Source organism: Pseudochaenichthys georgianus, chromosome 12 (genome assembly GCF_902827115.2).
Source record: "Pseudochaenichthys georgianus chromosome 12, fPseGeo1.2, whole genome shotgun sequence".
Lineage (NCBI taxonomy): Eukaryota > Metazoa > Chordata > Actinopteri > Perciformes > Channichthyidae > Pseudochaenichthys > Pseudochaenichthys georgianus.
Genome location: NC_047514.1, coordinates 23,934,832 through 23,960,107, shown reverse-complemented (window position 1 = coordinate 23,960,107; position 25,276 = coordinate 23,934,832). Strand labels below are relative to the sequence as shown.

Below are 25,276 nucleotides of genomic sequence, written 5' to 3'. Positions count from 1 at the left end.
ATTAACCCAGATAACACAAATGTGTGTGTATTAGCAGGGATTATTCTGCAACAAGATGTAAACCAAAACACAGCACTGAAACAACACCTGAGTCAAAGAGAAATACCTCTGTCACCTCTTGTTAAGGTGAGAACAACCTGAGTTTCTGATCTCAGATCCAGTCTCTTTGCAAAAGTCCAATGAGATTCAAACACACATCTACTGTTGAAGGCACACACACAGCTACACACCATCTCTGCCATACACTGAGGCAACTTTCAGATGAGTTAAACCGAAAAGTCAAGCACCCAGCTTGGCTGCATACGAATGAGGAAGATTTAGGTGAACTAGAATCTTTTACAAAAATGAATAATTCAGAGGTGGATTATTGAAAAGAAAACAGACCAAGTGGATTCGGGCCTGGCATTTTATTGCCAAACACCAGATGGGAAACTTGACCTGAGTAAGAACAATTAATCAATAAACTTCACGTAAGTCTTGCAGCTATAAAAAGTGTTGTTATAAGTTGGAATTGTAATGGGGTGTGTACTGACAAAAAGTCAGTTTCCAGAAGCTTTGGATGTTTAAATAAAGTGTTTCTACACCGGTTGTCCACATGGGGGAGATGTGGGTCCATGCATTCATCGCTTTATCGCCTCCTATCATTGTGAATACATACAATCCAGAGTGTTCATGCTATAAAACTCTCATCCACTGAAGGAAAATGTAAAAAGCTTCAACAAAGCAACTTGCCTGACTCATCCTAGTCCTTTTACCTGTTCCCCGCCAGACGTTGTCCCTCATCGTATACAACACAGATCACAGAGCGGACAGCAGGGGGCACCAAGGAAGCTTCAGAACAAACCGATTTATTTCCCAAGCTCACACAGGCTTCATTTAAGAGCCCATCAGAGGGCTCTAATAGAGCCACTTAAGCCACTGTTCCCCAACATGAAAGAAGGCAACCAAAATAGAGAGATAGGAAGAAAGGCAGCGAAGAGGCGTTTGATCTGCTTGTTCTGGGGTATTACTCAGAGGGGTTCACTTCCGCTTAGGAGCGCTGAGGCCTGTTTGGCCCTTAGAAGTCTAATGTGAAAAATAAGATACATTTTTATTTCTGTCTGTCTGTGTATAATGAGGCCACGGGGTCCACAGTAAGAGCAGAACAGAGAACATGAGAGACGAAAACAGGAAAAGCACAAAGGCTTCTGGCAAGAGAGGCCTTGCCTAATTCACCGTTACAATGCGACTGTCTCTTGGTTGGATCAATGAAGTTGCCTTGATGTGAAAGAAAAATAAGTCTATCAGGGAGATGAATAGAGTGAGGTGTGTGAACACGGACAGGGAGAGGTTATGGAGAATGGAAACTCCGAAGGTCTGCTGTATCGCCCTTTCTGTAAGGCACTGCCATTACTGCACTGGATGGGTGGTGGTGGGTGTAGGGACAGAGAGTGTGCTCTCTACTGGACACACGGAGGTCCGATAAGTCCTAATGAAGGCACTCTCCAGCCTGTAATTACCTCTAAAGGAAGAGACTGGTCCTCCCAAAGAGGTTAATTAAAAAAGTCGACGGGCCGAGCAGGGAAGCATCTCCATCACCACGGTGAACTCCGTTGACCGCTCCATCTGTGAGCACAGGGCCATCCATCACTGCTGATTCCTGGCTCTGGCTCCTGTTGGTGTACTAAAACACAGAAGTGTGTAGCAGCGCCACAACTCTGACAAGCAGCAGGTATACAAACAAATATTTATTACTGCCGAGATATCCCCTGCTCAAGTCCCTGAGGTAAGGAAACCTCTCCCCTCTCAGGGTTCACACACACTGTATCCTCCCTCCATTCTGTCCAGCCATCTTCTGCTTTCTGCTCTGTCACAACTAGTGGAGCACCCAAGGCTATTTACCAAAGCTGAACTGTCATGTTCATTTCCTCTGTGCGCTCCAGAAGAGATTACAAACATAGATTACTTATGTTTGTTTAGCAACAGAAGCACACATATGGAAAACCGAGCATTACCTTCCTTTGACACAGCATGAAAGAATCAACCATCAATGGAACAAATCCCTTCAGCAATTCCTTCTGAGTAAGTGTGTACAAAGGTGTGATAGTGGGCAAAATGGTGGGACACAGTAAGGGATGGTGGACTGGGGGAGAAGAGGAGAGACAGAGAGAAATGGAGCGTTTCAGTTGATTGGCTCTGAGAGAGGACAGAGAGCCTGGAGCAATCTTACAGGAAAAAGTTAAACATTTTCATAAATCTGTTCTCGCGGAGTTCACATGCAGCGGTGGGAGGCTTAAATCACGTCAAGCTTGATTGGTTGAGAGGGAGAGCCGATCCTGACCGCGAGGAGGGGGGTGTTCACCTCCAATGCTGTTTGGATCCAATCCTCATTACACTTTCCTCACCGAGCCGTTTGCAGCAGAGCCATTCCTCGCGCTGACGCAGGTAGAATGAGCTCATTCCTTCTCCATTCACAAGCTGAGTGCACCCACATTCAGAGAAGGGAGATGCGTAATAAGTTCAGACTCCAAGTTAGAGTGCCTGCAGGCAATAAAGTGGAGGATGAACAGTGGAGACGGAAGAAGAGTGTGTGTGTGTGTGTGTGCGTGTGTGTTTGAAAAGGGGTTACATCTGGAAGAAAAGCTGCTCTCAACTGCACCATCTCAGTATTTATCCAACACATTTTCCACAGGAACCACAATGATTAAACACTCCGACATTTGAAATAATGAATCGATATTGCACACAGTTCTGGTGAGGATTCAAACAGCAACAGCACACTGAACACAGTATGCACTCTCACGTTGGAAGCATACAAATATACAAACAATATTCAAAAAACATATAAACAAGCAAACTTTTTGAATGGTCACTCCTACAGAAATGCTGTCTGCACAAGCAAGGTCATTTGGAAAAACATATAGCACTGGACAAAAAAACAGATGCATTTATTGATGTGTAGTCCAATGCAAATCAAACTTTGAGCTGGGTGTATAGTTGGAGCGTCTGTGTGTGTGTGAGTGTGTGTGTGTGTGTGTGTGTGTGTGTGTGTGTGTGTGTGTGTGTGTGTGTGTGTGTGTGTGTGTGTAAACCTCAGACACTCGGAAAATGGCATTATGGAAATGCAGGAATCACCATGAAAAGGGCAGCCAGAGGCATGCTCAGGGCAAGATTTTATAGACAGCACCTAATCAGCAAACCAACTGCCTGCGCTCCTATTTACCCTGTTTATAAGTCACCCCTAAACCTGCAACCACTTCATCTACATAATCTCATCTCCTCCCTCTTCATGTCACACAGTCAGCCAATTCCTAGTGTCACACTTTCCTCGGGGGCTTTCCCCCCTGCCATGCTAACTCTCCTGTCATGTGAGATCATGCCCCTACCTGTCCTGCAATAATGTCTGTTAACCCCAAACCCAATAACCTGACCCTCCCCACCCACCTACACACCTGTTACCACCTCCAATAAGCTCCGTATGACCAATAGACCACTTCTGGTCATTCCCTGCCACATCTGTGATGCTTCTAAACTCAGCTTGCCTTGGTTTAGCTTGTTATGACAACCAGCCGGTCCTTTGGTATCCTGATCAAGAGAGATGATCATATACTGTGTGTTTTTATCATTACCCTTGCCTCCATAGTTTATACCTTTAATGGACTGGTCTTGGGTTCACTGTATGTCATGTTTGGTTACATTACATTTCCTTTAGCTGACACTTTTCTTTTCAAAGCCAATTTCAATAATTGCAAAAACCATTAAGAATCAAATTCAGAACAGCAGGACACCTGCAAGTATACATTAAGCTTGAAATAAGCCAAACCATTATAGGTAATAGTGCATTAGCTTCAAATGACTTGAACCTTTTAAGAACCAGGACATTTTCTTTGATTGTGTTAGCTTTGATGGCCAAAGTGTAGTTGGAACATTATCTTCAATAAAAGGAGAAACTCATCAGGAAAATGTTTAATTTCGAGAGAAGTGAGGTCATTTTCTCATTGACTTCTATACAATCCGATCTTTCAGCCACAAGTGGAGTGTTCAAGAGAATGCAAGTGTACTGCATATTTCATCCCTGGAGGTTACCACGTGGTGCACACTGGTTTTCATACTGCAGTCTCTCAGGTAAGAAAGCAGCAGCTTCTTCCTTAATTGTTTTCCACCTGGGCCTTGTACAGACCTGCTTATTATTCAGACCTTTACTGCCAGCCAGCTGATAACCTCCAACTGCTGCGAGCAATTAACAAGAGTTCACCTACTGTAGCGTCCATAAGGAGGGATGCCTTTAGAGCCAGAGGAGAGATAGAGCCGGGAAGGTTGGAAAAGGACAAGTAGGAAAAGAGAAGAGAGATAGATTGAACGGATGGACCCTGTTTTATAGTCAAACGGAAATCAATGCTAATGAATTTGTTGGTTCATGGAATGCGCTGATAAGGAATTTGCCAGTTTAATGGGATGCTGCATGTGCGTGTGTGTGTGTGTGTGTGTGTGTGACCAGAAACTGATAAGGATGTTTAGTAACAAGGATGGTCAACCCACTCGGCAAGGTACAACAAACACCGGTGTACCGACCTATTAGGAAGTGTTCGAAACTAAAGACCTGGTCAATATCTTGAGTGTGTATCGACTGAGCCACTGTGACTGGTTTGCAGTGTTTCGGATGATGCAGCCAACCAAATGAGATGTTAGACCAGGGGTGTCAAACTCAATTTCATCGCGGGCCACATCAGCATTATGGTTGCACTCAAAGGGCCGGTTGTAACTTTAACACTATATAAAAATACATATATAAATATATCATATATATAAAATAATGTATTGTATTACATCATTGCCTCTGCATTGGATTATCATCGGATAGGGTAATAACTTCATAATTAACTACGAAGTTATTTTTCAGTCTTTTCAGTGCGTATGTCCCAAAATGGTTTAAAAAGAAAAACCAAATTCTGGAGAAAAAAGAAATAGAAGTGACATTTTGAAATAAAAATCTAATTCTGAGAAAAAGGAATTCTATGAAAAAATGCATATTTTGAAGAAAAAAATGCATATTTTGAAGAAAAAAAGGCAAATTCTGAGAAAAAAAGGCAAATTCTGAGAAAAAAGTCATATTTGAGATGCATTGTGGGACATGTAGTTTATGGGCAACGTGCTTCTGTAGCATGTAACCGTATAATAAACATATTATATTCTTTGTAAGCTCTTGTGGGGCCACATAAAATGAAGTCGCGGGCCGAATGTGGCCCCCGGGCCTTGAGTTTGACACCCCTGTGTTAGACGGTCTCTTAATAAAGAGGACATCATATGCTAATTTACAGGTTAACCCTTGAATTGTGTGCTACTACTGTGCTTCCGTGCTTCAATGTTCAAAAAGCTCTTTATTTCTCTCATACTGCCTGTGCTGCAGCACCTCTTTTCACCCTCTGTCTGAAACCAGAGCCCAGTCTGCTCTGATTGGTTAGCTGGCCGGCTCTGTTGTGATTGGTCAACCTTGAGTGATGTGTCAAAAATGTCCCACCCAGCCTATCACGTATAATTTGTTGGAGCGCTTGCCAATAAAAGCACGAGTGTTACATGGTGATGTCATTATGTTACGAGGAGTTGGTGCGCTGATCTTCGTATCAGGGGAGCACTGGTTCAATCCCACCTTGACACCCACAGCAGTCAGCACAATATTGAGTGTATGTAAGTACACTTGGGTGGAAGCATCTAATAAGTAACGTGTTATATAATGTAATGTCATAGAAGACACTAGATGAACGGGAAAACCCTATATGGCCTCTTTAACGGAAACTTATTGATTAATGCCCTGCACAGCTGCATGTAGAAGTTAGTCCAAGCATGCAGCCTTCACAAAAAAAGCAGACTTATTTTTGAATTCATAACAGCAGTCGCACTTCAGTCTCTGAGAGGTGTAGGCCACTAAGATTGATTACACGAAATGAAATGAGAAATGAGAGAAGTAGACTGTTTTTTTTTAATCAGTCTGCTCTACTTCTCCAATACTGTTGATTATGTTTTGTGATGTGTAAAAAAACTTGGATATCCCTCCAGCCGCTGCTCGCTCATTCAAACGACATCACACACACATCTCTAGTTGCCATTAAAACATAATTAAATCACATCACATTGATTTAACTAATAAAACATTTGCTTGGCTAAACAAGCTTCCTGTTAAAAATAATTAAATGGCTGTTGATTGTAATTACAAAGGCTTTGAGAAACAAGTCAGGTGTGGTGGGGGCAGGGGGAGGCTCTCTAAAATTGCTAATTAAAGTGGGAAGGTGTATGAAAACGCTACAAATAAGCAGATCCTCCCTGGTGGTATCAAATAATTTGCAGGTTGCATGAGTAAACATATTTGCACTTCCTATTTATCTGCACGTGTGATGGCCTCCACAGCAGTGCTACAATGAGAATAGTTTGGAGGGTGGAGGTTTACAGCAGATAACAATAGAAGCAGGAGCGGCATAGATCAAACGATTTTATTTCTGTTGTAACTGGGAGAAGGGACTATTGCTCTAGATTCTGATATCCATTTTCTCTTTGTTTTCTCTCTTGGCTCTTTGAAATATTTAGCGAGAATCCCTGTCTACCACATAGACACATATTAAGAGTTTGTGTGTGTCTGTGTGTGTGCACACTCACATTTACAATCACTACGCTCCGTCGCTCCAGGCATCAATCGTCAACTGTGCACTAAACATCTGGATGTGGACAGTCTTTCCCTCAGGACAAGCACACTTCAGATCTCCATTTTAGCATAGACTCATCCTGAGGGATTGATTATCCAAGCCCAGCTCTGGCCCCTCATGGAGGCTGGAGGCTCCGCTGAGAAAATCACCTCTCCATCTCTTTATTTCTCCATCCATCTCAGACCAGCGCTACCATAACCCTTCTCCCACGGGCTGGACTTGGCCTGCCACTCCAATAGCCTGCTGTCTTCACTTGTAGACAATGACAGAAAGAAAAATGTGCGACCTTCCAAGAACACCTGTTTAAAAGGCTGAGCGTTTTAAAAAACCCCGGCTCATACGTGACCTATTTACACTCGAGAAAAGCACTTTGAAGCGGATGTTAGGTGTTACCTCCCACAGGAATGTATAATAAACTGTTATTTTGTGACGTAAAAAACCTGCAATGTGCAATATAAACACTTTAAACAATAGTACTGTAAAATAGTCACTTTTATATAAAAGCATACATTTTTATAAATGTCCCAACATTCGATTTTTATAAAGTCTCAATATTTTAATGTTACTTATGTCACTTTTTAATTGCTGCTACCATTTTTTTTGCCATGGTTATTTTATAACATATGTGTGCTTTTCTTCTTTTATATTACTGCTTGCCTTTTTTTTTACTAACTATGCCACTTTTGCTGTGACACTGTAAATGTCACCGCAGTGGGGATACTCACCCCCTAATCCCACCAGGAGCGTCTGCGCTGCGCTGCGACCTCCTCCTGCGTCATAACGTCATAACCCACCAGGCGCGTTTCAAAACGTTGCGGAAGCGGAGCGTCGTGTGTGCAGCCCAAGCCCCCAGGAAGTGCGCCGGAGTCTGATGAGAATATTCGTGCTGGTCAAACAGGTTGCTGGGCGACCCGGAAACACTTTTTCCCATTGACTTACATGGGGAAAGAGTGGTCTGTAAGTCGTTGGATAATTTTTTTTAAACTAAATAAACTACCCAGTATGAACGTTTGTATAGCCCTCCCTTATTAAAAACATTCGTTCCTCAAGTTGTATAAATGTGCTAATAACGAATAATAATGAACGCGCATCTAACCCACGGGACCGCGCTGCCCGGCACGTTTATGTTACGTGTTCAGCACTGTATGAGTTTATCTTTACCCATGGATGCACAATAACAACGGACCCATATCGCCTTACTGCCAGCCCACGGAGCTGTAATAATGGATATATTGCACATGTTTGCTGTAATTCATCATTTGTAAAATATTATACTACATGGGCTGTATGATGTAAATCTTGTACCGTAAATATTGTATTAAATAAAGTTAATATTACCGACGTAGATTAACGGTCCTGTAGCTTCTTATTGCACTTGCAATTGTTTTAGTTACTTGTGGGCTACTTAACATGAATAATCACAGTTACTATCCTTTTACTCCATCACATTTCAAAAAGAAATAGGGTATTGTTATTTTAACTCCACCACAGTAATCCATCATCAGCTTTACTTTTTAGATAAAGTTTTAACTCACAATTGATCATAACAGGCTTCAACATATACATTTTGATATATTACCAAGTGGTTTCATGTACAACCCACACAAGTATCATGCTAAATGAAGCTCTGTTGCTTGGATATCACTAGATCCTGATGTCAGCGTAATATAAAAGTACATAACGATTGATGTGTATAATTTAGCATAATTTACTAGCTAGCTGCTAGCTGCTAGCTGCTAACTGCCGCCTCGTTAATATAAATCCAGTACTATGCTGTCATGAACGCGCGGTGCTGTTACGTGTACGCAAATTCACGTGCTTAATGTGAACGAGCCTTTTGGGCGGCGTGGTTAGTTGTTAGTTGCGCATGCTCTATGAGTGCACATACGGTACTTCTCAGGCATGCCGGGTAATCTGTGACGTTTCGCTCTCTCAAAAAGTTGGGCCATTTTGTCATCATGCACTAATGAGCAACTCTCATAGGAATGAATGAGGCCCCGCCTCCCACGCTGTATCCAGTTCTCATTCATAACACTCCGTTCGATGTCTCACTATGGGATGCGCCTCATCGCGGAGCAAACAGAAGCATCAATCTCATTACGCCAATCCTGATTGGCTGGTGATCTTGACGTCAACGTCAGGGGAAATCACCCCCTATAAGTAGCCTGCGCCACGACGCATGCGTCTTTCAAACACCTCTTCTCGCTTCAGAGCACATCTCTAATAGTAGCCGGGCTAGCTTAACAGTCCACAGACTGAACCAAAGCTAATTTCGGTCGACGGGCGTTAGCCGGCTACCCTATTCTGCCTCGCAGAAGAGTATGATACTAACACACCAGTTAGTATTATAGTCAACCTCGCCGTTCTTCCTCTGGAGTTAAGGTAAGGTTTTGACTTCAAGTTAGCAACACACCAGTTGCTAGATTGTGTTTTTTTCCCCTCACTGCCGACACCATGGTAGCGAGGACGCTTTTTTCTTCTCTCTTCCACGGAGGAGAAAAGGATTACAGGAATATTACCATACCAGGTAATATCCTTTGAGAGAAAAAGACCCACGCTGTCCTTTTTGCCCCGGATTAAAGACAGATCGGTAAACACTTTTTTCTCGACGTACCTGTTATGAGCGGGTCCTCTCCACGCCTCACGGCGAACGAGATGGACGCCTCTCTCCCTCACACCAGAGGAGTCAGGAATTCGGAGGCTCTGCGCTGCGGTTGCGGGTTGAAAGTGTCAGGCACAGACTCACACCAGATCTGTTCGTCCTGCCTCGGGCTGGAACACGCCCAGGAGGCCATTGACAACCCCGGCTCGTGCGGACATTGTGCCCGCCTGACTGTGAAGAGCCTCCACCGAAGGTTCGCACAACAAGCTAGCCTGTCGGGACGGGACCCCCTCATGTCCGCTGATCTGCCGACCGGCAATCAAGACACGGGGGCGTCCGCCGCAGAGATGGAGCCCCTCACTGCGGTCTAGGGCTCATCGACAGCGGCACCCGCAGAACCGGAATCCTGCGCCATATCAGGCCGAGATCCGGTGGCGGCAAGAGACGCGGGAACGGGGCCCCACGCTTTACCAAGCTGGGGCTCCCGGCTGGACCTCACCATGGTTTCACCCGCGGAAGATGTCCTAGAGTTAGACTACATGGAGGACAAAGAGTATACCTCTGAGTTCCTCCTGTCTGACTCGGATGAGCAGGAAGACGACATCTTCATGTCATCGGCTCAGGCTGCAAAGCCGGGAGCGATGGCTGCTCTCCCGGGCGATAGCACACCAGCTTCGCCCTGTCTAAGCATGGACCTGCAGGCCGTGTGTCAGCGCGCCGCGTCCAGGCTAGACATCCCATGGCCCGAGGTGGCCAAGGAGACCTCCAGGTCCCGTTACGAGGGGAAACTTTTTTCCCAAACAACGAGGACAAAGAGGCAACTCCTTCCGGTCTTCCCGGAGATGTTGGATGAGGTGTCGGTCTCGTGGAGAGACCGGCCCTTTAGCAACAAGGCCCCAATCCAGGGTGCCTACTCCCTTGACTGTGACGGTATGGAGAGGCTCGGCCTGCTCCACATACCGCCTATGGAACCGCTGGTGGCAGCCCACCTCCTACCGAGGATGGGCCAGCCACCAAGCAGGAACGCCACGCTGCCAGCAAAAACGGACCGATTCCAGTCGACCATGACTGAACGGGCCTACAGAGCCGCAGCATTGTCCGCCAGGGCTCTGAACGTTTCCTCGATGCTAACCTCGTACCAAGCGGAGCTCTGTGAGGATACGTCGAGCAATCCTGGACCGGCCACTCTGGACGACATATACATTTGTCACAGACATTTGTCACAGACATTTGTCTCCGTGTCCAACGCTGCGCCGTCCAGGCCACGGGCAAGGTAATGGGGATCATGGTGGTGCAGGAAAGAGCTAGATGGCTCAACCTCACCAACCTCCCAGACCGGGAAAAGGAAGATGTGCTTGATATGCCCATCGTTCCCGAGGGGATTTTCGGCTCCGCTCTCGCTTCCATGCAGAGGAGGTGCGAGTCGAAAAAGAAGGAAGACGAGGCCCTCCACCTCTGTCTCCCTCGAAGGGTCCAGCCGCTGCCTTCGCAACGGCGGCCCTTCGCAACGGCGGCCCTTCGCAACGGCGGCCCTTCGCCCAAGCTGCACCGAGCTCTGCTAGGTTCAAAGTACCAGGACAGCAGAGGTCGCAGCCCGCCCCGAGTCCCCAGCCCAGGCAGTAGATGAGGGCGAGTTGGCCTAGAAAATCTCCGGTTCCGGCTGCAGCCCAGGAGCAGCCAACCCAGAATTTCGGCCAGCAGTCGAGGAAGAAGAAGCGAGCGACCTGACAGCCCCTCCTTCTCCCCTCTGTGACAGAGCTGGAAGTTCTTTCCCCGGCTCTAAACGTGTCCCCGCCGCCTCGAGAGATGCCTCAACGTCATCCTCAAGTCCGCATAAAACACATGTCACATCTTTCTTGTCTGAATAAACCATTTTCCGCTGACGCATCCAGGCTTCGGCCAAGGGCGCAGCTCAAAAAAATGAAAAGAAAGACAATAAACAGTCCGTTAACCATAAATCCCCTTCTGAGAGCAGCTACGGCCTCTCTCAAAAGACGGATAATAAACGGGTCTGTGAAGCCACCGCCACACGCATGTGCAGTGCCGGTTGGGGCTTTAAGGGAACTACCGTCACGCGCATGCGCAGTGCCGGCTAGAGCTGTAATGGACAGCCCGCCAATTCTTCCCCTTTTAAGAGCAGCTACGGCACCTCTCAAAGGACGGATTATTGACGGGTCCGTGAAGCCACCGCCACACGCATGCGCAGTGCCGGCTGGGGCTTTAAGGGCACCACCGGCACACACGTGCGCAGTGCCGGCTGGAGCTGTAAAGGCACCTCCGTCACGCGCATGCACAGTGCCGGCCGGAGCCGTAAGAGTGACATCCCAGCTGGCTCTAAGGAGCATACAGCAGGAGATACTCACGACGACTGCCTGGGCTTCTCAAAACAGTTATAATTTATCTGTTTTCACAAACCCAGAGAGAGTCAACCCATATTCCGGAGAGAGAGGTTCTCTCTCTCCTAGAAAGAAGGGTTTTATCTATAATGCCCACCGAGCGGAGTCAGATTACGGGGACAAATGTCCTTGTAAAGCACCCACTCAACATGGGCCTCATAATAAAACTAAACCCCACGCGCCACGGCGTGCGGAGAGTTTTGGTTATTATGAAATGCGTAGTGGCACTACACCCGACTTTTCCAGTGCGGGACGCGCCTACGGGTGCAGTCCTTTCACGGAAGGTGGTCACCACGGACGCAGGTCAGACGGGCTGATAGGGGATTTACGAAGGTCGCCCGGTGAGAGGTCCCTAGAACAGAAACTTCCAGCGGGCACACGTAAACTACCCGGAGCTTTTAGCGGTGTTCCCCACCCAAAAACGCTTCCTGCCTTCTCTCAGAGGACTTCATGTCCCCGTGAGGACAGACAACACGATATCGTGTATGAACCGCCAGGGGAGGTTGCGTTGTCTCCAGTCACACACACTGGCACACAAACTGATCCCTTGGAGCGGCAGACGTCTCCTCTCTCTGAGAACGACACAGGTACCGGGTGTTATGCACCTAGGGACAGAATTACTGTCAAGAGGTGCACCACTCTATGCAGACTGGACTCCTCATCCAAGGATCGGGAGTCCGCTGTGGGTGCGTTACGGCGGAGCCGCGTTAAGTCTGTTCGCAAGAGGAGAAAATGCTCAATGACAGCTGTTCTCTTTAATGCACGATTTAAACGCACCGTTAGGCGGGGACGCACTCGTACACGATTGACCTCCGGGTCCTCTGTACGCGTTCCCACCCCTGGCTCTGTTACCCTTAACTCTGGCCAGAGTGAAGGAGCAACGCCTCACACTTACTCTGATGTTTCCACCCTAGCCCGCAATATACGGGCTGGCGGGGATATACCAGCTGTTGTGCGGGCAGTCATGGCAGCCCCCACCACTAGGGTTGGGTATCGTTTGAATTTCCACGATTCCGATTCCGATTCCGATTCTACTTTTCGATTCCGGTTCTTAACGGTTCTCGATTCCGATTCTTTGAGGGGCAGGGTAAAAAAATGATACATGCTTCTTCCACCAAAAAAATTACATTTATTTGAGAAACCTTTACACAGGTTAGTTTAAAGTAATATTCACATTAATCAGTCTGTTTATATTCACTGCTATGTAACTTTAACCTGAGAACCCCTGAAGCTACAACAGTCCAACTTTTAAAAACAGTTCTTGTTGAGAAAAACAAGCATATCTGCCTCTCAGGCATACCGGGAAGAAATGTTTGAACATTTTGAAGTAAAATGCTTCAATCTGGTGCACACGCAGAATTACTAGAGACTAGATCTAGGGGGTACAACTCTAAACACCCATATGAAAAAGATCAGTTTACATTTTAATAATTAAATAACAAATAGCCTACATGTAATGCATTTTATTTTTGTTGTTCATTCATATCTTATTTTACTATTTTATTTATGCATATCTTTTTATCTCTCCAGTTTAAAACGATATGTCTGGTTTACTGTCCTATAGTATACATTGGAATGATTTCAAACCTGTTTTATCCCAATAATTATAAAGGAGAGCCTTGGAAATATGTGTTTACATAAATTGTGATCAAAACGTTTGAGACCCACTGAGATAACTTAGACTAAAGTGAACTATCTAAACCCTCAGAGTCCTTTACCTCACTGAGCTGTAGTTATCAGCCTCTCAGTCTGACTGGAGAGGACTCTCCCTCCACATCATTGTAGAAACATCTTCTTCTTCCGTTAGAGCAGCTAGCACCAGATGCTAATAACAACAGCGCCGGTTCCAGTGCACCCTCCCTTTCTCCCTCGCTCACGCGCACTTTGGCTGTGAGCTGCGGTTGCCAGATAAGCCAACATCCCCCATTTTCATCACTTGCAGCGCCCATCGTACAGGGCAAATGAAAAGTGTAACCGGGGTGAAAAGGGTGTTACATTTACTTAATTATGAATGTTCTTACATCAAGGCCGAAAATTAGGATGAGCACCAACGGTCAAAACATTTATTTTTTCTCCCAGAGCTGTCAGCGCAGCGCCTCCACAGATCTGGCGCCCTAGGCGAACATTTATAATGCCAGTGCGACGGGCCGGCCCTGGTCTCAGGTTACACTGTAGGAAATGTAGATACAACGCTACATTTCCCGCCCCGCCGCAGTCATGCAGTAGGCTACGGAGAGCGGCGAGAAACATTTCCTCAGGAATCGAAAAGCGGAACCGAAATTCACATTTCTAAATGATACCGTTGGAATCGAAATGTTGGAACCCTACGACAGATTGTCTCAGGCGGGGGGGGGGGGGGGGTGATCCTTCACCCACGCCCAGAGCACGGGGCACTATGGGCCTGACTCGTGAGTGGTACAATCTGAATACAGTGGGACTCCCTCAGAAGGTGATAAACACTATTCAGAGTGCGAGAGCTTCCTCCACCAGGTCTCTTTACGACTGTAAGTGGAGGGTGTTTGAGGAGTGGTGCCTTCAAGAAGGACACATCTCTTTTCAATGTCCTGTCGGGGTGATTTTATCATTCCTACAGGACTTGATCGAAAAACACAGAGCTTTCTCCACGATCAAGGTGTACCTGGCTGCTATTGCTGCATGCCATGTGGGCTTTGAGGGTAAGACAGCTAGCCAACATCCTTTGGTTTGCCGTTTTATGAAGGGAGCTCGCAGGCTCCTCCCTGTCTCCAGGTCGCTGGTGCCCTTATGGGACCTGGCAGTGGTTTTAAATGGGCTCAAAATGACCCCATTTGAACCATTGGAAGGAGCTGACATGAAACATCTGTCACTCAAGACAGTGCTGTTACTGGCCCTGGCATCCGCCAAGCGGGTCAGTGATATCCATGCACTGTCTGTACATCCCTCATGCACTCAGTTCGCCCCAGGGCAAACGAGAGTGTTGTTGAAACCCAACCCTGCCTTTACACCAAGGGTGGTTGGTTCGTGTACCCCAATTGACATTGAGGCATTTCCTCCTCAGCTGGTTTCCTCCGGGGAGCAGCAGCAGGATCTGTTGTGTCCAGTCCGGGCTTTACACACATATGGACAGATCAAAAGAGCTTCGTCTTAATGACCAACTCCTCGTGTCCTGGGCTAAACCTCACAAGGGTAAGCCTGTTATTAAGCAACGACTATCCCACTGGATCGTGGAGGCAATTGCTTTGGCCTATACGAGTCAGAATCTGCAAGCACCTTCGGGTCTGCGGGCTCACTCGACTCGGGGCCTGGCTACATCCTGGGCTTTGTTCAAGGGTGTTTCCATCCAAGACATCTGTGCAGGGGCAAGCTGGTCTTCGCCGCTCACTTTTGTCCGCTTTTACAAGCTAGACGTCTCCGCTCCAAGCGTGGCCCGAGCAGTGCTGGGCACCTTGTTGAGTCGGGACTCCACCTGTTAAATTCTGGTTGATCGGTGATCTTTGAGATAAGCTCGTCTGGCAATACGGGAGCTACAATATCCCATAGTGAGACATCGAACGGAGTGTTATGAATGAGAACTATAGGTTACTTACGTAACCCCCATATCAGAGTAACATGAAGTGAGATGTCTCACCAGACGGCCCTCCTTGCTATGGTGAAGCGAGAAGAGGTGCTTATTTTGAATGACGTATGCGTCGTGGCGCAGGCTACTTATAGGGGGTGATTTCCCCTGACGTTGACGTCAAGATCACCAGCCAATCAGGATTGGCGTAATGAGATTGATGCGTAAGGAGAAGGAGCCGGTTTTGGGTGTACCCCCTCAACCAGCAAAGGAGACAACGGTGATTTTCATCACCTCGTGGCTGAGCTGAGGCTGGACAGCCAACGACATCACCAATATTTTCGGATGAGTGCAGAGCAGATGGATGAACTTCTGTCCCTCCTGGGCCCTGAACTGACCAGACAATCCACACATTTCAGAGCTGCCATAGAACCCAAGCAGAGACTGGCTGTTGCACTGAGGTAAGATGCACATTTCACAGACAATAAATCACTGACCACAAGTATAATAAACGTTTTAATTAGAAACATATCACCCAAAACAATATTTTAAACACCAACATCAAATAACAGCAAATCAATACATAAAATGAACTATTTACAGTAAAAACAATATGAATTACAAGTCTTCATATTGAGACCCATCCTGCCATGCAGAGCCACTGTTGGAGAACAGCATGTTTGCCAATGGCCCTGTTGATTGGGCTTGTGGGGGTTGGGGTGCAGTTGGCCGAAGGGCTACTGGCCTGGAGGTGTGAGTGGAGTGTTGTGACGTGGGGGGATGGACAATTGGCGGCCAATAGCCGCGTTCACACTGCGGTACTTTTCCCACAAAGGTTCATGCGAACTTAGTTCATGCGAACTCTTTAGTTCGCATGAACTAAGTACAGATCGCGTTCACACCAGAAAAAGTCCCTGGGGGTGGATTAGGCAAATGAAGCCGCTGACGTCACTTCTTCTTCTTCTGCTTTGGGTTTACTGGCAGGCCGCAACCCACTTCACGGCGTATACTGCCGCCCAAAGTCCCCGGCCGGAAGTCCCCGGAGTTGGGGACTGGCTTCAGTAGAAGCTGCTGGGAGTCCCAGCAGCTTCTACTGAAGCCTTCCGAGTAAATCGCCAGAACGCCGACACCTCCTCATCTTCACGGCTCCCATGTTTTATTTTGTGTTGCCATAAGTTAGTCTCTCTGCGTTTCTGCGCTGGGCTAATGCTAATAATGCTAATGCGAGGATAATAAAATGGCGGCTTCACAAAACTTTTTGGGAGTTTTACGGGGCGTGGTTTGCAATTCGCCCAGCCAATCAGGAATATAGCTCTTTTCTCAAAAAAGAGCCGCTCGAAAGTCCCTGGTTTCTAGCAGGGACTTTCGAGGGGGTAAAAAGGTTCGCATGAACTACTTTTAGTACCGGCTCTTTTTGGTGTGAACGCGATCATGAACTAAGTTCGCATGAACCTTTGTGGGAAAAGTACCGCAGTGTGAACGCGGCTATGGTTCCTGTGGTTGTGTACTCTCTCTTTCAAGACTATGGAAGGTGTTTAAAATAGCTATTTTTGCCCGATGTTTCCTGTCTATGTCCAGCCTTTGTAGCATAGGCACCAGACTCAGAGCAAAGTTGTATGACTCTTCAAGCTGTGAGTCTGGCATATGTGGTGTGGCTGGAGGTTCCTGCAGTAGAGAAATGAGTTGCTCCCCAAGGTCTGTGCTCTGTGGCCTCCTCTTTGTGGAACGCTGGGCCGCCGCTGCTGGTGTGGATCCCTGGGGGCTGCTTGTAGAACTATATTAAAAGAAACAACAACATGAAATCAATTAAAATATTTTTTCCTGGGATTAATTTATGCAATATGAACATATTTATGTAATTTAAAATAAACTCTTTCATACCCTTTGCAATACATCATGACAAATTACAAAGTTACAGTGGTCAGCCTAGCATTCAGCTCTCACCTAGGATGCACTACTGTGAGAGAAGCTGTCCATTTGGTGTGTGCAGCTATTGAAAAAATGATGATGGAGAGGTTCCTACCCAGGCCAACAGAAGACACGTGGAAGGAGGTTGCACAAGGATTCTGGGAAAAATGGAATTTCCCAAATTGCTTGGGAGCAATAGACGGAAAGCACATCGTCATCCAAGCACCACCACTGTCTGGGAGTCAGTACTTCAATTATAAGAATACTTTTTCCACAGTGCTTTTGGCACTTGTTGATGCTGACTACAGGTTCCGAGTGATTAAAGTGGGGGACTTCGGAAGAACAAGTGATGGTGGGGTTGATGCCGGATCGGATTTGGGGAAAGGACTGGAGGCCAGAACACTTCATGTTCCAACCAGTACCTCTCTACCTGGTGCTGCTCACCTGGGTGAGATGCCATTCGTCATGGTGGGTGACGCAGCTTTCCCACTCAAGCCATACCTGATGAGACCATACCCTGGAAAGAACCTCACTCAACAAAAGAGGATTTTAAACTACAGACTTTCCAGAGCAAGGATGGTGGTGGAAAATGCCTTCGGCATTCTGGCTTCCAGGTGGACAATCTTCCATCGTCGCATCAACCTGCACCCGAAAAACGTGGACAAGCTTGTGGTGGCTGCATGCATCCTACACATCCTTCCTGCTGGCCCCTAGTGAAAACCAGAGGTTGCTGGATGAGGAAGAGCAGCAGGAAGACACATGGTACCAGTGAGAAACACGGGAGGAAACAGGGCATCAAGAGAGGCCTGTAATGTGAGGGAGGCTTTCTGCACATTCTTCAACTCTCCTGAGGGCAGTGTGTCTTGGCAGGACAGGATGGTGTGATTACTGGAACACACAAAAGTTACTACACTGACAAAATGATTGAAAGGTGTGTTTTTTCATTCCAGAGAATTTGAAAAAGCAAAAAAGTATTAGTTGTTGTACTCCCAAAGACAGGTTATTGTTGCATTTGTAAAAAACTGTTCTTTATTTTTAATATCCTATGTTATTATGTATTTTTTTGATAATACATTTCATAATAAATAGTTTGTCTGACAAATGACTGCCAAATTATTCTTGTCTGTCCTCACAATTTATCTGACTATAAATACAAGGTTATACTCTGGGTAGTTGTTTTTTCAATGATGTAAAATGATCAAAATGTAGTAGCCCTATATTTGATGAATTACTGTACTATTGTACAATGGCACTTGTGAAATACAATTTCCTGTTTTACTACAATACACCTCAGAGGGAAATATTATTTCTTCATTTTACATTTTTCTGATAGCTATACCTACTTTAAAATGAATACAAAATAAATAGAATATTAAAATATATTATCATTATAATGGGTTAAACAAAACCATTGATCCCTGGGCAAAATTCACAAGCTAAAGTATAGTATATAACAATATATATGATATATAATTAATGCACGTAGGTTTCTACAAAATGTTCTCAGACAGAAGGGTGTCGCTCTGACCATTGTCAGGCAATTATCATATGGATGTTGGGGGTTGTAATTAACATGATGCTTCCCCTTCTGTCTGCCCCATGTGTATTGGCTTCAATCCCGTGTCTCATCTGTATACATGATTGATTCTGTTAAATGCAATAACTCTTTATTAAATAACAACTTTGTTTTAAGCTGTGGAATTTCAAACACAATATAAATACAAAATCATATAATATATATATACAGTATATATACAGTATATATATATATATGTTTATATTTGGATATAGGAAATAAGATCTTACTTTCTTGTGAAATGCAAGTTTACTAATTTTTTTAATGACTTTCCAACATGTTAAACTACTGAATGGCTCTGTACTGTACAAGTATTCATTAACTTTAAAACATTAATATTTACCTTCCACTCCAATAACTCCACCGACTAAACACCAGACCTTGTCCTTTCTGACGTTGTCTTTGTAGTATTGATGGGTTATGTCATACAAAACAGAGTGTTTTTCCACTTCGATGATGAAACGCTCTTCGTCCATTTTGGGTGTCGTGTTGTGAAAGGGGGGTCTGCAACACGAGTTTATTTGGGGGATGGGCCGGATGAACGTTCCACTTCCTACCTGCGCTGCGCCGCGTCAAAAATAGGATTCATCCTATATTTTAGAAATTCCTTGCGGTGAGGAGCTTCTGGGACGCTTCGAGCCGCGGCGCCGCGGGTCTGGTGGAATAGCACCCATTGACTAGAGCAGTGGTTCCCAAACTTGTTGTGCCCAAGGCACACCAAAGGACAAGTAAAAATCTCAAGGCACACCTATTGTGCAAAATAGCCCTTATAACACGTGTTATCACTCATATCATGTAAAATATCTGTAAATGTGCATAATTATTTACTAATGCCAAATAAAATGTGACAAAGACAACTATATTACTCATGAAATATTTAGTAACGAAATATTTCAGAAATGAATTTGAAACGTTATCAAATTAGGCTTCATCAAAGCAGCAACACACTCATTTAAACCAGACAGGTCACAACATTAAAAATGAGACAAAGGAAATTCAGCACATAGAACTGTCAATGCAAGGAAGCTGCATTGTCCATGGTCCTGAACTACAAATTATAAATGTAACATTTCAGCAGAGATGGGGTCGTTACTAAAAAAAAGTAATATATTACATATTACTTTAAAAAAAAGTAATATATTACATATTACATATTACTTTAAAAAATATATTACACTACTTCGTTACTCTCTACATAAAGTAACTCGTTACTTTATTCGCAGGGCCGGCCCGGCCCGCCCCGGCCCGCCCCTCCCTGCAGGCAGATCACGCAGACTGCTAAAGTTTCAAATGTTCTCTTTAGTTCAGTTTCCGAGCACGTACGAACTGCGCATGCGTGAGTGGCAATAACTCTCCTTACCAGCAGGCGGCGGTAGTGTGTATTCGTCATTCAAAACAGGCAACAACCGGAAGACAGAGAAGAACAACAGACTGATATAAACAAACAACAAATAGCGTGTGCGGTAGCTCCACCTTAGCATGTGTTCTTTGCAGGTGCTTGTTGAGGTTTGACGTGGTGTTTACAGCAGTGGATAACAGCTTCTGGCCTGGACACAGTTTGCACCTCACCGTCACATTCTATTCTTCGGATGAACTCAAAATAATGGGCATACCTCCACCCCTCGAGAGTTATCGCTGACTCAGCCATGTTTATGCAGCACTGCACGTGGAGATGTGGATGCGCAAATCGCGCAGATTACGTACATATAAACCTACAAAGTACTGATATAGTAAATTAAAAAATAATTATTTTTGTGTAGTTGTATATTGCAATAATAACGTATGGTTGTCACAAAATCCCACGGCACACCCGGACTTGACTCACGGCACACCAGTGTGCCGCGGCACACCGTTTGGGAACCACTGGACTAGAGTGGCTGCGATCGCTAAAAACGCCGCAGCGCAGCGCAGACGCTCCTGGTGGGATTAGGCGATGACCCCCAGTTTCCACCGGGTACGTCTGCGCCGCGGCGGTCGTAAGGATCGCGGCCACTCTAGTCAATGGGTGCTATTCCACCACACGCGCCGCGTTAGCTCAGACGCGTCCCAGAAGCGGCTCGGCGCAGCGCTTCTCTAAAATTAGGATGAATCCTGCGGCGCAGCCGTAACATGGCGCTAGAGGACGTCGGACCAAAACCGTGGCGCAGCCGTGAAGCGGCGCAGCGCGGCGCAGCCGTGAAGCGGCGCAGCCGTGAAGCGGCGCAGCCGTGAAGCGGCGCAGCGCGGCGCAGACGGACCCGGTGGAAACTGGGGGTTAAGGAATTCTGATTCTGATAACTGCTCCACAGTCCCCAGCATGGCTTTCAGTGGAGCCCCAATCTGTACAACCTTGTTCATTCACATGCACCATATGAGGCACGTTGTATTAGTTATTCCAATGCATGTCTTGTTATCCATATAGATGAGAGGGGAGTAGACCAGCAGATGGCCAGGCAAAGAGCGAGGCACAATCACAAACTCATCCTGCAGGAATGAGAGGATCACATTCATAGCCTCGAGACTCAGAGAATACTCTCTGCCACCAAATATTTCACCGCTCTCAAATTCTGCTCAATTCTCTGCAAAGTGTTGGCGAAGAGCCAGGCATCCGATTGTGTGTGAAAAGTTGCGCAGGGATTGCCAGCGGAGATTCAATCTCTGCTCCCAGGTGTGAGAGGTATTAAACAGTTTCAATGTTGTGGTTATTTCACCGATATGAATCATCAAAATCTACCAATTGTACAGGAGTGTTCTCAGTTGGATTTCAAACGCTAGCACTTTTCATTAATGCCTTGCAAATACAGCTAGCTCTTCAGTCTCTGGAGGTATTGCACATCCAATTTTGAATGTTTATCTTCTAATAGGAAGCATTTGCTCAGCTAATTGGTGATATGCTTGTAAATGGGACACCACCTGGTGATTTACTTCTAGTAACAAGATATATGTGTATACAAATCACTCGTTAGTAATATTAATAGGCTGTCTTTTCTTCAATCTAATATGCATTGATGGCCTTTCTTTGTTTCATTTGAAAAGACGACGACATTTCAGCACTCACATCCTGTACACAAAACTGCCTATCAGTCCCTTTGAAGACTGATAGTCATAAAATGTTTATTAATCCTTTAAAGGACATTAGGTAATATATGCTCTTAGCTGGAAAAAATATCCATTAGTAACTGCATGGGAGGCGGAGATGGAAAAAAAAATACTCTTAAAAGGTTTTCCTATTGCACCGGTTAGCTTATATTTGTCAGAGCAGCGTGACAAGAGAGAGACAGACTCAATAACAGAAGGACAAATCAAGTCAGTAAGAGGTAGAAATGGTGTTTTTGTGATTTTTTCCTACCATTGTCCACATGACCTTTGCTATGTCTTTGTGCTGTGTCCCGGAGGCAGGCTCCTTCCCTGTGACACAATGAAGACAGACGAGCTGCTCCGAGACGTGCTCTCTGTGCTCTGTTGTGCTCTGTTGTGTCCAAGTCCTCTCTCCACAGGTTTCCTCTGACTGTCACACACCTGCATGGAATACATTCAAGAAAATGTGTCAGTTTCTCTGCTCTCTTATACAACGCAGTGACCACCAACTGGCGGCCCGCGGGCCACATCCGGCCCGCCAGACATTCTCATCCGGCCCGCACGACGGGGGTGACTGTGGCGTTGGCGGAGTGGTTACTGCGTTCGCCCCCCACCCATTTCTTTGTTTACAACGTCTCGTGAGTAAGGTGCAGTACCGGAGTCCAACAGAGAGGCAGCAGCTGCGGGACAGTAGACTGCGTACTGCGAAACCTTCCCTCCCCTGAAGAAGAAGTGATCCTTCGTTGTGAAGAGTCTGGTTAATGCGCTCCGCACCACAGCAGTAGCCCCGCTGCGACAGAGTCCAACAGAGAGGCTGGAGCGGTGGGACAGTAGCCGAGAAGCAGGGTTGGGTTGTAACGGAAAACATAACGGCGTTACGTAATCACAATACAAAAATCAAGTAGGCTAACTGTATTCAGCTGGCGTTACATTTGAAAAACGAGTAATCTGATTACAGTTACTTTCCTCACAAAATGTAATATTCATTACCGGCAGAACTGTGTGCACACTGCACAGCGCTGCAGCATGTCTGTGAGCGAGAGAGAGATGCAGCGTGTCTGTGAGGCCCCGCCCCCGCACGCAGATGAGAGAGAGAGAGAGATCTCTTTTAAAATATATTGAAAGTTAGAAACGGAGATGGTTAGATAAAATGTGCAAGATAACGTTTATGTAGCATTTCTTTATTGTCGAAATGATGACATTTCATAACGGGATCAAATCAAGTGAATGGCCTGCTGCTGCTGAATGCATGGGGCAAGTGACTGGAAACAGTTTTAAAAGTTATTACATCGTTTCAGATAATAATGATAATTCATTCTATTTAGGGGCGTCTTTCAAAGCACCCAAGGACACCTTACAATTCATAACATATTCCAAGGAAAGGTTTTAAGACAGTACAAATAATGCAGTCCGGGTGATGTTTTTTATGTGGGGTGCAGATGAGAGAGCTGTCCAGAATGACACCACGATTGTTAAGCTCCGTGATCGCTTTTCAGGACTGAACCCACAATACAAACACGGACAGAAAAACAGGAGTTTGTAGCAAAAGGTTTATTTTCTAATCGTGACAGGGGATACTAACTGTGTAATATAGTCCAGGAAAGGGGATACAAAAACTAGGGAATGGAGATCCTCAGCCGAGGCTCCGGAGTGAGCTGGGGATATCGCCAGGCAGATGAGAGGTGGCTTGAGCCTGAGTCTGTACGCTCCCGAGAGCGAGTAGGTTGGAGTAGGAGTTAGTGTTTGTCCTACCAGACAGGAGTGTGGCGAGCAGGGGTTTCAGAGCGAGGGGAGCGAGCAGGCTGGAGCTGGTAGCGTGAAGAGCGGATGAATCCGACGAGGAAGTGGCTGGACGTGGCTAGCGGAGGAGGTGATGATGGATTCTGGATAGAGAGACAAACAGGTAAGACAAAAACTGATTCCAGAGTTGTGTCAGGCTAAGCTAGAAAGCAATACGTTTACCAGTGTAATCTTGACGACGAGCTGGTGAAGACTGGATGAGGAGACCGGGTTAATAAGCAGGTGTGGATGAGTAGATGATCAGGATGAATGAGAAGCAGCTGCGGAGATGAATTGGCAGGAACCAGAAGTAGGTCAGCCACGCCCAGCCCGGGAGACAAACACAGACAGACAGACAACAAACAAAAAGGGAAGCAGAAGGAATAGAGTACTGCAAATCCTTACAAAGATGTTGTGTTTGAGTTCTTGATAAGCCATGAAAACAGTCAAATAAGTGTCTCCTGTGCACCAAAACATACCCATCTGTTATGGAAAAAGAAAGTATTCCAGAAGTAATCTGAATACTATTTATAAAATTCTGGGCTATATAAAAATCGCTGGCCCGCGATAGCGTCTATTGGTTACATTTCGGCCCTTGGACAAATGTAGTTGGTGATCCCTGAGTGCTTTACTGCACACTGGTATGTGACATATGTCGCCTTCAGCAGGGTCAAGAGAATTGTACAATCTATAATCAGGTTATGTTCAACTTCACCAGGGTTGGGAAGGGTATTTTGACATTAATTTCTGTTACAGTTACTGTTAAAAATATAATTAGTTTATCAAAATATAAAATAAACATCTAATTAATATAACATTATTACTTTTACTTTTGGATTACCTTAATATCAAATGCAATGCAAAAAAAAAAAAAAAAGTAAAATACATATAAATGGGATTTTTTGTACTTAAGTATATTTGGTGTCCAGTTACTGCATCTAAATATATATAAAACATAAATTAATCTAAATGAAAATCTACAAGATAATTCACAGTGCGATTATCTATAAAATGTCAATCTTTATTTTAAAATGTATTTCATCATTTTAATCCTGCTAGCCCTACTAATATATATATATTTTTACATAACTCTGACTACATCTTTCTTTTTTTACGTAACTGAAAGTTAGCCATATCATGTAATCTATTACTCTGCAAGCCTGGTCTTCACACCATCTGTATAAAAAGTTCAATCATGAACACTTGATTTGAAGCCATGTTTAATAAGGGGAAACCATCTGGAAAGCCTCCGGTTAAGTTGCTTGATCAATCATATTTAACTGAGCCCCCTGCATTATGAATGCCTTAGATAATCAACCTGTAATGTAGGCTACATAATGACTGAATGTAAGCCATCGGCTTTGAGTAATGAAGTAAGGATGTACTTCACACCGAGGAAGTAGCCGGGCACCAAGTATAGCATTTGATTCATGTGTTTGGCCTACTCCAAACCCATTGGGACTGACTATATAGGACCATTAGTTGTGTTGTCATTGCTAACTGCATCACAAGAGAGATTTTGCTACATAGAGAGAATATTGCTTTTCCAGTTTTCCTCTTTTAGATATATGGACTACTGATTCACAATGAGTTCATTGATTTTCACTCAGATCTTAAAACAATCCGGAAAAGATTGCCGGTAAGGACAATTTGCAACAGAATGAATCAACAGAGTTTCATTTCGCTCTTTGCTCTTTCCCGTCTGTCCATCAGCGGCCCGTTCCACCCACTCCATCTCATCACTTGTCC

The 25,276-nt window shown here is 45.3% G+C and overlaps 1 pseudogene; it reads left to right on the top strand.

Moving 5' to 3' along the window:
• The first annotated feature begins 10,400 nt into the window (after nucleotides 1–10,400).
• Nucleotides 10,401–18,000, top strand: LOC117455893 (uncharacterized; annotated as a pseudogene).
• The last annotated feature ends 7,276 nt before the right edge of the window (nucleotides 18,001–25,276 follow it).